Below are 13,391 nucleotides of genomic sequence, written 5' to 3' on the forward strand. Positions count from 1 at the left end.
TTTTAAACTTAGCTCCTTCACTTTGCTCACCCCTATCCTCAGTAATCACTCTTTTTGCCAGCAGGTTTAGATTCAACGTTTATGTCATGAGACATTTGGGACTAGTTCATGGAGGGAAGGTTTGCCAGCTTTAAAAGGAGCTGCCGGAAAAATTTCAATTTCTGGTTCCAATCGGTTATCAGTCGAGACCTTTCCCTCAGCACCACGTACCACAGAATCTAGTCCTCGGCCTGATTGGGAGGGGGGAAAAGCATCTCAGGTATTTACAATCAGATCCTGTCAGTGGAGTCCGCTCCATTGAATAAGGTAAAGGTGAAATTGGGTCCTATTCTGGGTGATGAGGTGTGGAGTGAGGCTTTTCGCAGGGTCAATTCCATGTTCTCTTGCACTTGGCTTAGTCTGATCCAGTTCAAGGTGGTGCAAGGGCTAATTTGATGAAGGCAAGGATGAGCGTTTTTATTCCTTTGGTGTGGAGGACAGGTGTGAGCGTTGATCTCACGGGCTGGCTAACCACATGCATATGTTGTGGTCTTAGTCGCAAGTTGGTGAGCTTCTGGGTCTCTTTCTTCAGCACCATGTCAGAGATTCTTAATGTTGATCTGAGGCCATGTCCGTTGGTGGCCATTTTCTGGTTTTCAGACCTGCCTTGGCTTGGTTGGGTGACCCTTATGTCATTCTTGCATTTGGAGAAGTACACCATTCAGGGGTCAGGGAAAGAATTTTACCTAAGATTGCAGCCATTCATTTCCTTTTAGTTTTTAAGGGATTTGGTTTAATGTTGGGGAGTTAAGTTAGTGTGGGTTCTTGTTGCATTGTAAATTGTTTTAACTGTTTCATATTATTGTTTATAATAAAAATATTTTTTTGAAGCAGAAAATTGCAGTACGGTTGGGCACAAAATGAAATTTGAACTAACTATAATTTTTCTATGCATGGTGTATAATTTCTCAGAAACCTCGCCACCCATAAAAGATCCTTCAGTGGATTTTGTTGGTTCCTCCTTCAGCTGGGACAACTTTTCATGGTACTGCAGCGCTTCTATATATTTGTCTCTGTTCAAGGATATTCCTTGTTGCATTCAAATTGGCTCCTATGTCTTTCCCAGTTATCACTGAGCTTGCGCACATGCACATTCCATTATTGAACACTTCTACTAAGCAGGCAATTTGCTGGCATAAACAAAGCACCTTTTTTGTTATTTCATGGGATGTGGGCTTCGCTGGCTAGGCCAGCATTTGTTGTCCATCCTTAATTGTCCTTGAAGCGAATGGTGAGCAGCCTTTTTGAACCGTCACATTCCATATAGTGTCAGAACACAAGGGAGTTCCAAGATTTTCACCCAACGGCAGTGAAAGAACAGCAAAACAATTTGAAGTCAGGCTGTTACATGGCTTGGAGGGAACAGTATATTAATAAGACTAGTCCAGTTCAATTTCTGGTTAATGATAAGCCCCAGAATGTTGATAGTTGGGTTGTCAGTGATGATAATCTCATTGAATATTAAAGAAAGATGGGATTCTCTCTTCTTGGGAGATGGCCATTGCCCGGCATTTGTGAGGCACAATTGTCACTTGCCACTTATCAGCCCAAGCCCGAATGCTGTCCAGGTCTTGCAGCACATAAGCATGGACTGCTTCAGTATTTGATGTCTGTCACAAACAGTGCTGAACGTTGTGCAATCAGCGAACATCCCCGCTTCTGAGAAGAGAACATTGGTAAAGCAGTTGAAGATAGCCGTGCTTAGGACTCTATACCGAGGAGCTTATGCAGTGATGTTCTGGGGCTGAAATTACAGACCTTCAACAACCACAGAATCCCTAGTGTAGAAGGAGGCCATTTGGCCCATTTAGTCTGTACCAACCCTATCAAGAGCACTATAACTAGGTCCATTGCCACCTGTACCCCATACGCTCACCTAACCTGTACATATTTGGACAGTGGGAGGAAACTGGAGCATCTGGAGAAAACCCACATAGACACAGGTAGAAAGTGCAAACTCCACACACTAGGCCAGATTTGAACTCTGGTCACTGGCGCTGTGAGGCAGTAGTGCTAACTACTGTGCCATCCCATCTTCCTTTGTACTAGGTATGCCTCCAACCAATGGAGTCTTCCCCCCCTCCTTTGACGATTCCCATTGACTTCAGTTTCTATTAGGTCAAAGAACATGCAAGACAAGAAACTTATTTGACCAATGGAATTGATAATGGCTACTTTATCAGCTAACACTCAGTGTACTGAAAAAGTATATTGTTATCAATTTATACAAACTTGTTTTTCTCTTAGAGACAGCACAATAGCATACTGGTTAGCACAATTGCTTCACAGCTCCAGGGTCCCAGGTTCGATTCCCGGCTTAGGTCACTGTCTGTACGGAGTCTGCACATTCTCCCCGCGTGTGCGTGGGTTTCCTCCGGGTGCTCCGGTTTCCTCCCACAATCCAAAGATGTGCATGTTAGGTGGATTGGCCATGCTAAATTGCCCTCAGTGTCCAAAATTGCCCTTAGTGGTGGGTGGGGTTACTGGGTTATGGGGATAGGGCGGGGGTGTGGGCTTGGGTAGGGTGCTCTTTCCAAGAGTCGGTGCAGATGTGATGGGCCGAATGGCCTCCTTCTGCACTGTAAATTCTATGATTCTTTGAAACAGCAGAATTCTGCAAAACTACAGAGTATTGTAAGAAGAATAGTCCATAATAGGTGTTTGCAAGCAGTGGACTAGATTGCTCCATGAAATCGTACAAAGGTTAATGCCTGGGTGGTCATCCCAAGTTAATTTATTTTGTTGTGATCGTGAAGATCCACCTGCCTCTCAATGAAGGTTTAGGAAATTCATTGTGTATGGTTGGCAGAGTTTCTTAACAATGTGAAATGGGAACCGGAGACCAAGATGTTATCGGGTAAACTACAGTGTGGAAACCGACCACTCAAAAGCATGCAAAAATCTGTTTAAAACAAAACTTGTGCAGTGTAAATGCAAATATTCTAGTTTCTGCCTACCACAGCAAGATTTCCTCCAAGTTACGTCAAAGCCCAGAATCACTGGATACAGGTTTATTGCCTGTGAACCCTGCAGCTATTGGAGATTCAATTTGCTGCTGTACAATTAAAAAATGATGAAAAGATAGAGTTGACTCTAATAAGCGGCAAATTTGGGACTGCCCACATTGAATGAAGAATGAACACTGGAATCACAATGCAGAAACAGGCCATTCAGCCCAACCAGTTGATGTGGTGTTTAACCACATGGGGAGTACCTAAATCCTATGCGTCCACTCTGTTACTCAAGCACTTGCATAAAAACACCTGCAATTCTTCATCATACAAAGAGTGATCAGCATGGAGATGGACATCTGGGTACAAACATTAAAAAAAACAGAATTGTTTCATTAAGGTGTTAGATGGTATCTCAGGGACAGTAGAGCCTTTCCAGATGGATAAGTCAGGCTAATGGTCTTCATCATCTGCCTCTATCTTGTGAAGTGCAATTTCCAGTCTGTGTTAAAAGAGCCCTAATCCTATGCGGTTTAATTTTACACGCTAATCTCTTATGTAGGACCGTCTTGAAATTCTTCTGAAAGTCCAAATAAACCATATCCACTGGCTCCCCCTCGTCAACTCTATTAGTTATATGCTCGAAGAATTCAGGTCGATTTGTCAAGCACAATTTCCCTTTCGTAAACCCATGTTGACTCTGTCCGAACCTGCTGCTGTTAGTGCTCTGCTATTAAATCTTATTCATAGAATTCATAGAGTATATAGTGCAGGAAACCATTCGGCCCATCGGGTCTGCACCAGCCCTTGGAAAGAGCATCCAACTGACACCCACACATGCACCCTATCCCCGTAACCCAGTAACCCCACCTAACCTTTATGGGCACTGAGGGCAATTTAGCATGGTCAATCCACCTAACCAGCACATCTTTGGACTGTGGGAGGAAACCAGAACACCCGGAGGAAACCCATGCTGATATAGGGAGAACACGCAGACTCTGCATAGACAGTGACCCAAGCCAGGAATTAAAACTGGGACCCTGGAGCTGTGAAGCAACAGTGCTAACCACTGTCAGCTATTGTGCCACCCATTAAAATAGAATCTAGCAATTTTCCCACTAGCGACAACAGGTTGGCTGATCTATCATTCCCTGTATTCTCTCTACCCCCCCTTATCAAATAGTGGGGTTACATTAGCGACCCTCCAATCTGTGAGAACTGTTCCAGAGTCTATAGAATCTTGGAAGATGACCACCAATGCATCCACTATTTCTCAAGTCACTTCTGGGATGTAGATAATCAGGCCCTGGGGCTTATCAACCTTCAATCCCATCAATTTCCCCAACACCATTTATCTATTAATACTGATTCTTGATGAATACTGATTTCCTTCAGTTCCTCCCTCTCACTAAGCCGTGTGTTCCAACAATATTGTGTTCTCCTCAGTAAAAACAGAAAGTATGCATTTAGCTGGTCAGCCATTTATTTTTTCCCCATTAATATCAACTGTTTCTGACTTTTTTTCCCACATATCCATAGAAGCTTTTACATACAGTTTTTATGTTCCCCGCAGGTTTATTCTCATACTCTATTTTCCTTTGTCAATTGATCCCTTTGCCCCACTTTGCTTAATTCCAAACTGTCCCCAATCCTGTTTGTTTTTTTCTGGCCAATTTGTACACCTCTTCCTTGGATCTAATACTATCTCTACTTTCTCTTGTAAGTGATGGGGTGGCCACCTTTCCCATCTTATTTTTGTGCCAGATAGAACTTGTTGCAGAACCATGCGCTCTTTTAATTGTTTGCATTACCCATTCAATGTCATCCCTTCATGTAACGTTCCCCAATCCATCAGAGCCTACTCGCACCTCATACTATCGTAGTTTCTTTTATTTAGATTCAGGACCCTAGAATATAATGCTCCCATGCGTTCATCGACACCCTCAGTTCATCTGCTTTACCCCAAGATTCTGTGTGTTAAAATGCCATCCAGCTTTGCAATATTACCTTGTGCCTTAACATGTCTATCTTTACTCTGCCTTCCAGACATCGGCTGGAAATAGGTGTGTAGGTAGGATCCCAAGGGAATTAGCCAATGAACATTTTCCATCCATCAAGGATCATTTAAATATTCTAGATTTCTCCAGCATGTAAACAGTCTTGCATTGAAAACAGTCGCCTGCGTTGAGATTAATCCTAATGAGTTAACGTTGATGGCAGCTCTCTTGAAAGTTATATGTTTCAATCTGGGGAATAAACATTTATTGAAACCTAAAATATTTATGGCAACAGCTTTTTTTTTAAAAAAGGTAGATCATCCTCACTCAAGTACAAAAGGAAGATAACTCAGCCTACCCTACAGGTAGCACTGTCAAACGTCTGCTTGTTTCCACTGCTGGAATCACCAGCAGTGAGCAGAACAGCCAGTGAGGGTGAACGTCAATACAAGGACAATGTGGGTTCAACAGGTCCTCCCTCCAACTCCAGGCAATACACGGATTGTAACTTTAGTGGTCTAACAAATGGAGGGGAAAAAAAAAATCATAAACTATTCCCATCCATGGTTGCACAGTCTATGAGCCAAAACGGGAGGAGCCCAAGACTAATTTATCAAGACCTGGTCATTTTAATAAGTGCAAAACACCAAACAATTCAATAGGTTGTAGAACTTCGTATTTAACACACCTACAGCCCAAAAAATTTAAAACTTAATTTATGGCGGGTTTTTCAGGGAGTTTCCCGCTGGCTCAACCAGCATGTTCCCCACCGCTATTCAAATGACACTTGGGCCCTGGGGAGTTTCTCACTGGTTTGACCCCACTTAAATTTTTTTTAGCACTGGGATGCTGAACTCCAAGCCATTTTGAAAGGGTGCCCCGATCCCCAATAAGCTTGTGGGTACCCCCACCCCACCCACCCCCCACCCACTCATAGGCAATGCCACCTCCTACACACAAGATACTCCTCCACATCCCGCTAAGGGCTCTCCAAGTCCCCTTTCAGCACCCCCTTCTTTCTAGGACCCCCAACCATTACCCACCTTACCTGCCCTGCACTCCCCCACCCTTAAAGCCCCAACTCAACCCTCATTTTATTGGCATGGCCCCTCGCGCCCCCCCCCCCCCCCCCCCCCAGGACTTTGGCAATATCACCCTGGCATTCAGGCACCCTTGCACTGCTCCTACTGGCTTGACAGTGCCATCCAGGCACCTTTGTAGTGCCAGTGGAGCAGTGCCAAGGTGCCAACTGGTAGTGCCAAGGTGCCCACATTGCAGGGGACAGGCCAGGAAGCCATACTGCACTTACCCTGACTACCCAGGGGTCTCCAATGGCCGGGGAGACCCCGCCCCACCCCCGGATTGCCGTTCCGCCTGGTCCACGTTTGTGTGGACCAGCACTGATCGATGCGTGGCTGCAGCCTCCCAGGTTAGGCCGGAGAATCGAGAGACGCCAGTGGATCCTGCGCAGGTAGGTTGTAAGTTCCGCACGCATCATTCGGTCCCCTCAACGTGGGGCATGGTTCCAACTCCGATGTCTTGCGGGACTTCAAAGAATTTAGTGCGGCGCTGAGCCTGTCGGAGGCTTGCTGGAGGCCTCTCCCGCCATTCTCCGGCCACATTGCGCTCAAGCAAGAGCCTTGCGTGGCCGGAGATTCGCCCCCCCCCCCCTAATTTTTAAAAAAGCAGAATTTAATGGGTCATTGGAGGGGCCCTCAAGTATTGAACTGAACTGCACAGATCAAACAGCTGGCATCTTCTTCTCCTGATCGGAATTAGTGCCATGTTAGCTAGAGATTGGGCAACAACATAACTGGCCTCAGCAGCAGCAGTCCCGGGAGTGGGTAAATGGAGTCAGCTGGGGTCATAATCTGTGGTGCATTATTAGACATCTCAGTGCCAACGAGGGTGCAGCCACTTACATAAAAGCCCCTGAGCATAGATCAATGTCCTCTGGAGAGGAGTAAAGAAACAAAACTAACAAACTACGTGTTAATGGCAAGATAAGAGACAGACATGCACAGGGACAACGCAAGGACAGAACTGATGAAAGCTTTCTTGTTCTAAATTTTCCACAATGAGTACAGCCCCAGCAGAGAAATAAATTGCCATTTCTGTAAACTGTGGCCGTCACAGATCTCTCAGCAAATCACAATCAAGGAGAATAATGCCCTCGAGCATTAATTCATTTCAAGGGGAGAACCAACAAAATTTGTTACAAACATCCTCTGCTCAGGATTGTCTTTTCATTGAAATGTTACAATCCGAAGAAATACAAATTTCCCAGCGTTCGACGCAGAATTGCACAAGCAAGTTTCACAATTTAAAACTTTTGGGATAGGAAGTGAACCAAAATCAATATAGATGAATTATCACATAATAAGCAATACACCTAAAAAGCTTTGTACATTACGCCATTCTCCCAGTGGAAACCCCTCCAAACCTCTCATGGCATTTCAGCACACCCCTCTCTCCCTGCCACATCGGAGTGAGCCTTCCAGTGTTTGGGAAAGTTGCTTCACTCAGGCTTTTGAGTGTCCCTGAAGTGACTTTCAGCAGCAAGGCCCAATCCAGCAATTCCCTGGACCTTGACTTCTTCCCGAGTCACACCAGAAGTTTAGTCCCCTCAGCATCCTGCTCGTGACTAACACCAAAAAAAATCTTCCCCTCCACTTTGCACAGCAGCAATCATTTTGATCTCTCTCTGCAGCTTTTGGAGTCTGAGGCTTTGTGTCCTGAAAGATCCCGGTGTCAAGGCGTGAAAACTGGCCACTGAATTGCTCCAGATTTCAGCCTAGGTCTTTCCCAAACAAAATCACTTGTGCCTTGCTTTTCTCCAGCCAGAATTTACCGGTAGTATGATTTCACCATTCTTTTTCTCTCCTCTCCTCTCCTCCCCTCCCCCCCCCCCCTCCCCCAACCCCACCCCACACCCCCAAATCCTCAAGACATTCTACTTTTACCTTAAGTCAAATGAAAGTTTTTGAAACAACCACCATGTAAAAACCTCAGTAATGATGTGTTTGATGATGTTTTGTTGTACGGATGCAAGATCTGCAGAGGCTCAACATAGGTTGCTAAAGTCAGATATCCAAATACATTTGAGTTAGAATGTCTGACCAAATATCACAAATGCAAAAATTGTAAAAACCATACCAACATGTATTTATATGCGGTAAATCATCCCAAGCTGCTTACTCAGAGAATTATCAACCAAAATTTGACACAGTTGCTTAAGCTGTTGAGGAGAGCTGGCCAAACGCTTGGTCCGGATAGGTTTAGAAAGTGCTTCAGAAGGAAAAGAGAGAGGTGGACTGGCTGAGGTGCACCAATGGAGGAATTCCAGAGCGCAAATCCTAGATAAGTGAAGGTACAGTTGACGATGGTTGGGTAAGAAAATGGCATATGGAGTATATCTAGGGTAGGCAGTGGCATATTCATATTGTCACTGGTCTAGTAAGTCAGAGACCCAGCACAAATTCAGGGATACGGGTTCAAATCCTACCATGGCAGATAAAAATCTGGAATTGAAAGTCTAATGTTTATTATTGGAAAAAACCCTAACTGGTTCACTAATGTTCTTAGGGATATTAGTTTCTTTAGACTCAAGCAGTGGCGTAACAAGGGGATGGAATCAGTGGTGAGGGAACATCATTTTCAGTGAGCGGATATGGCTTCAATATTTGAAAAAAAATAGTGCTCATCCAATATTGTAATCAGGTACGAGGTAGAGCTCTATTATGTTGATGAATGTTATAAACAATGACATCATGCATATGAGATATAGGAAGGGGCCAAGGGTCAGAGTTTGGAGGACATCAGAAGTAACAGTGTGTAAGCGGGAAGAGAAACAGGATTTGAAGTAATTTCCCTTCAGCCGCATTGCTAAGTTTCACAATGACTGCCATGATCCCAACCGGTGACAGCCTCAGGAATGCTGCACCACAAATGATGAGACATGGGTAGGTACCAGTTAGTCTTCAGGCAAACAGTCCCTGGTTTGAATCAGGACACTCTGGACAGTTACCAAATGGAGTTGGTAGTACCCCATCGTGGGGGGAAAATAAATTGAAAGATATATTTTCTACTGTTTCAATTGGCCACTTCCGCTTTGATTCCTGATACCAGTCCCAATGATTCCCAATTGATTCCAGTCCCTTGGACTGGACAGCAAGCGAAGAACTGAATTTCATTCTGGTGAATATCGCCTAGCTACTGGAAAAGCCTACCTGGAGCAGCAAGCAGACCACAGATGAAGACAAAAAGGCAGGCTGATTGTAAATATCTCATGGTCGTTACAGGTATTTTTGAGCCTATACAGTGAAATTTCCAATATCTGCTCCAAGAGAGGGAACGTCCCTTCCTCTCATAGATAATGGAAGTTGGCAAGTAACAGAGAATAACAAAATAACAGCATAGGATTGAAGACTGCAGCATAACAAATAATAAAAGCAGCATTATGTCACGTTATGCAACTAAAAAAGATTAAATACAAACAATAGGAAGGGGTGGGGAGCTGCGCTATGGGGCAATAGCTCACAAAAACCTTTTCCCAGAAAGATTGTGACAATGAATCAAGACAATGGCAATCGGACTGCTGATAATAGAAGTTCTATTGTAGCTCTAATATTTAACAATATTTCTATTTCTGCCATGTTGTGGCATTTTCCTGTCAAATGTCACACTCTAAACGTAGCAAAAGTGATGCTCTGTGTTTCTGGTGGGGTTGAAGTGTGATTTGTATTTAACTTTTGTGAAAGCAAGGTCACAAAGCAAACAGCAGAATGTAGAAACAAATAGGAGCTGTCAAAAATAAAAACACATTCGGTGCCACAATCCTGCTCTACATCAGATGCGTTCAGTGTGATGCTTGGTCGCAAGGGGAGCTCAAGGTTGTTGTCTGTCAGTAATCAGATTTCGGCACATTCTTTCTACTGGAGCACACCAATAGAATAGGTTTTCTATGAGGACGACTATACGGTTTTTCTTTAGACGGCCAGCACCTGCTTTTGGAAAATAGGATGGGGTCCCCAAAAGTTGATCAATATTTTCAGAGGGATTTCTTACCGCAAGTCAAATGCCTTTTACTTAAAGCAAAGCACCTTGAGCAAGAGCAAAAACAGCCTACCCTAAGGAACAAAATCAAGTTGGAACAATGGGATTGCAACCAATGCAATAAATACCAGCCATCAAAGTGTTCAGTTCATCTCATGATCATGGACGACAACAATTTGTATTCACAGTATCTTTAACATTGGGAAACAAAGTGTTATCAAAAATAGAAAAATTGTTGAAAATAGTCAGCATCTGTGGAGAAACTAAACTTCAGACAATGACTTTCCTTAAGAACACGGATGCTGTGCTTACAGATGATGTCGCTTCAGGGCAGCATGTTGATGAGAAACAGGAGGGGACCTCGGATTGATCTTTGGGGGACATCAGGGACAACCATCAAGGAGTGGGAAGAGAAGCCATTGCAAATGATCCTCTAACTGCAATAAAATAGATAAGAATGAAGCTGGTAGATGCAGTCCCACTCTGCACAATGGTGGAGCGGCATTATTGAAGGCGGACGGTACAGTCAACCGTATCAAAGGATGCAGACAGATCAGAAAGTGTGAGAAGCGTTACTTTTGTCACTTGGGGTATCATTTTAAGCTTTGAGAGCCATTTCAACACCGTGGCAAGGATTGCAGCATTCAAGCAGAGTTACTGGAAAGTAGCGACAGATTTAAGAGGTGCCAATGATTTAAAAGATGCTTGGAAACAAACACGAGAGAGGATATGGATGGTTATTTGCAAGGGCAGAGGGGTAAAGGGTTGGTTTTTTGAAGAAAGGTATCGAAGATGGCTGATTTGAAAAAGAGGACAGAGTGTCATTAACACCATCAGCTAACATGTGGACCAAGATACGATTCGTACAGGGATTAATGAAGATCCTCATATTGTTACATAACTGCTGGATGAGTGAATTAATTCGTCATTTGAGTTTTCAGATATCTTGACCTGATCTGGCCTTTTTCAGTTTGATGAGTCACACAGAAAACAAAGTATGACATGGAGTTCGACAGAGAAATGTACATTCTCTATCACCAAACCAAATACATCTTGGGCTCATTTGATTATTCGTTCATCAAGGATCAAATCATAAAGGCAAAACAAAACCCCAAACAGATTGTCAATCTTTATACTATTTTTTTTTAAATTTAGCGTACGCAATTAATTTTTCCAATTGAGGGACAATTTAGCGTGGCCAATTCACCTACCCTGCACATCCATGAAAGGAGGAAAAAAATGGTGACTAATCATGGCAATCAATCTTTTTAGCCCACAATAGACCCAGACATATGGCGAGGAAATCAGAGAGGGGGAGAGCTTTGGGAATATGGGTTCAAATCACCAGCCCCTTCCCAGCCTGCTACACCCAGCACACGTCATGTCTCAAATCATGCTTACTGTGCTCAAAATGCTACTTTTCAAAATAAATGCATCTAATTTATATTTGATAAAATTAATATCAACATGCTTCCACAGGCTGACCATTCATTCACTGAAGTACTGTTTCCACAGATTAGCGGAGCACATTGCTTTCTCCCATTCTACCATCCTGCAGAGGGCAAAACAGTTTGTTGTGGTCGGTGTAACCTAATCCCTTTTGAAAAATAGCATTCACATCACCTCTGCTTTTCCAGTGAGATCAAGACCAACTTACATCATCGCTTCTCATAATCCAATCCCACCTCGTCCCCTCAATTATTCTTAGCTCGCCTTTCTATCATCTCAATAACTAATATCCCTTGTTGCACTAAAGTGCAGAACTCTACACATTATTTAAAAAGTGTGGTTGCAACAATGATTTATAATCGCACATCACTATTTCAGCTCAATGTTTCAACATTTTAGTGCATAGCAACCTCAGCTTTGCTTTATCTTAATTGACACAATTCATCTGATCTGCAATTGAAATTGAGATTCATGCCTGAAAGGGACTGGGCTGATATTTCTGGTCTCAGGTTAACTTAACCCCTGCACCCTAACTGTGATTCAATTATTATAAAAAGCCACGTTCACTGGGCTTTTGCGCCTCTGTTGTTGTCCCTAACCTCACATGCTGCCAACTTTGTTTTTGCCTCAACCTCTTCCACATAGCCCCTCGTTTTGGGGACACTCCCATGCCCTTGCTCCTTTCTATATACTAGCAGGAAAAAGAACCCTCGAATTACAATTATCGTGCACTCATACAACACACTGGCTTTAGTTGGACCGGACTATATGGGAGAACTGAAGCACCGTGACGTGCCCTCAAAGCTGCTCTGAGTGCTGTTTATAACTGCCACACATTTTACTGCAGCCTACAAAAATCAAGTCAGTCTCTTCTCCAGTTATTAACATTTGGAATCTGACTAAAAGAATAGGCTTTGAAATTTGAATAGGCTTTGAAATTGCATCTTTACACTAGCAAACTCAGACTGAATCAGACCTTGCTTATTAATGTAAACAAGGTTATTTTGCACTCAGCATTATTCCTGTCATACACACTGCCCCATCCAGTGCCGTATCTGCATTAACTGGCATAAAGTTCAGCAAAAGAAGATTGATACACCCAAAATTACTCTACCTGGGTCTAACAAGGCAACTGTTAGACACGCCACCACTGTGCCACTGCACTGGCAGTCATGCTGCAACAACTTTTAAAAGGCACACGTCCCTCGATCTCCAGGCTTTCATTGGCAAGTACACATTTCTAACACTTGCAGCTTAACAGGAAGTCTTAACATTATCCAATAAAAGTTGCAGCTGTTGAGAATATTTCATTCTGCCTGATTATTACAAAGCTCAGAGGTTACAGACAACATCGCAAGTACGTTTCAGGAAATGCAATCTGAGCTAAGGAAGGATGTAAATTGCCCCTAACTTATGGTGATGCTGACATGCAAGCAAAGATAAAGCAAAACCTTTATTTTCTCTTGGAAGAGTCTCAACTAAAACAGAACTGGAAAAACGAAGCACAATTAAAATCTGTAGTGAACGTTGTGCTATTTAGCAGGTAGCAAGCAGGCTGCTCCAATTGCTGAACCGAGGCCGGTTCATGTCAATGAATGTTTTAAATTGCCGTGTTGGACTCAAGTCGCCAAGCTAACGTAAGCCCGTACCAGCATTAGAATTTAAAATACTGTTGCATTGTAGCGTTTTGAAGCAGGATAATCATGTTGAATCTCCAATCAGTCTACATAGAAGGTTAAGCGGCGAACCTACTTTACTCGATGAAGGGTAAAGAGATATGTAGCCACCTGGGGTGGCCACGTCCCGATTCCAAAATGGACACTCGCAAAGAGTACAGGGAAAATTGGACAGTACTAGGAAAACATGCAAGGTTGCCTGTGGATTGGAACTTGCAGATCCC

At 43.4% G+C, this 13,391-nt stretch overlaps 1 protein-coding gene across 3 annotated transcripts in view; it reads right to left on the reverse strand.

Moving 5' to 3' along the window:
* The window catches only part of klhl13 (kelch-like family member 13), a 280,287-nt gene that overhangs the window by 251,641 nt on the left and 15,255 nt on the right, over positions 1-13,391 (reverse strand). The window contains exon 1 of one of the 3 annotated variants that reach the window (XM_038774157.1): positions 10,355-10,373. The exons of the other annotated variants lie outside the window; for them this stretch is intronic. The gene's annotated coding sequence lies outside the window, so the exon portion shown is untranslated. Of the gene's footprint in view, positions 1-10,354; positions 10,374-13,391 lie in introns of those variants that run through there. 3 annotated transcript variants of the gene reach the window in all.

Source organism: Scyliorhinus canicula, chromosome 17, assembly GCF_902713615.1.
Source record: "Scyliorhinus canicula chromosome 17, sScyCan1.1, whole genome shotgun sequence".
NCBI lineage: Eukaryota > Metazoa > Chordata > Chondrichthyes > Carcharhiniformes > Scyliorhinidae > Scyliorhinus > Scyliorhinus canicula.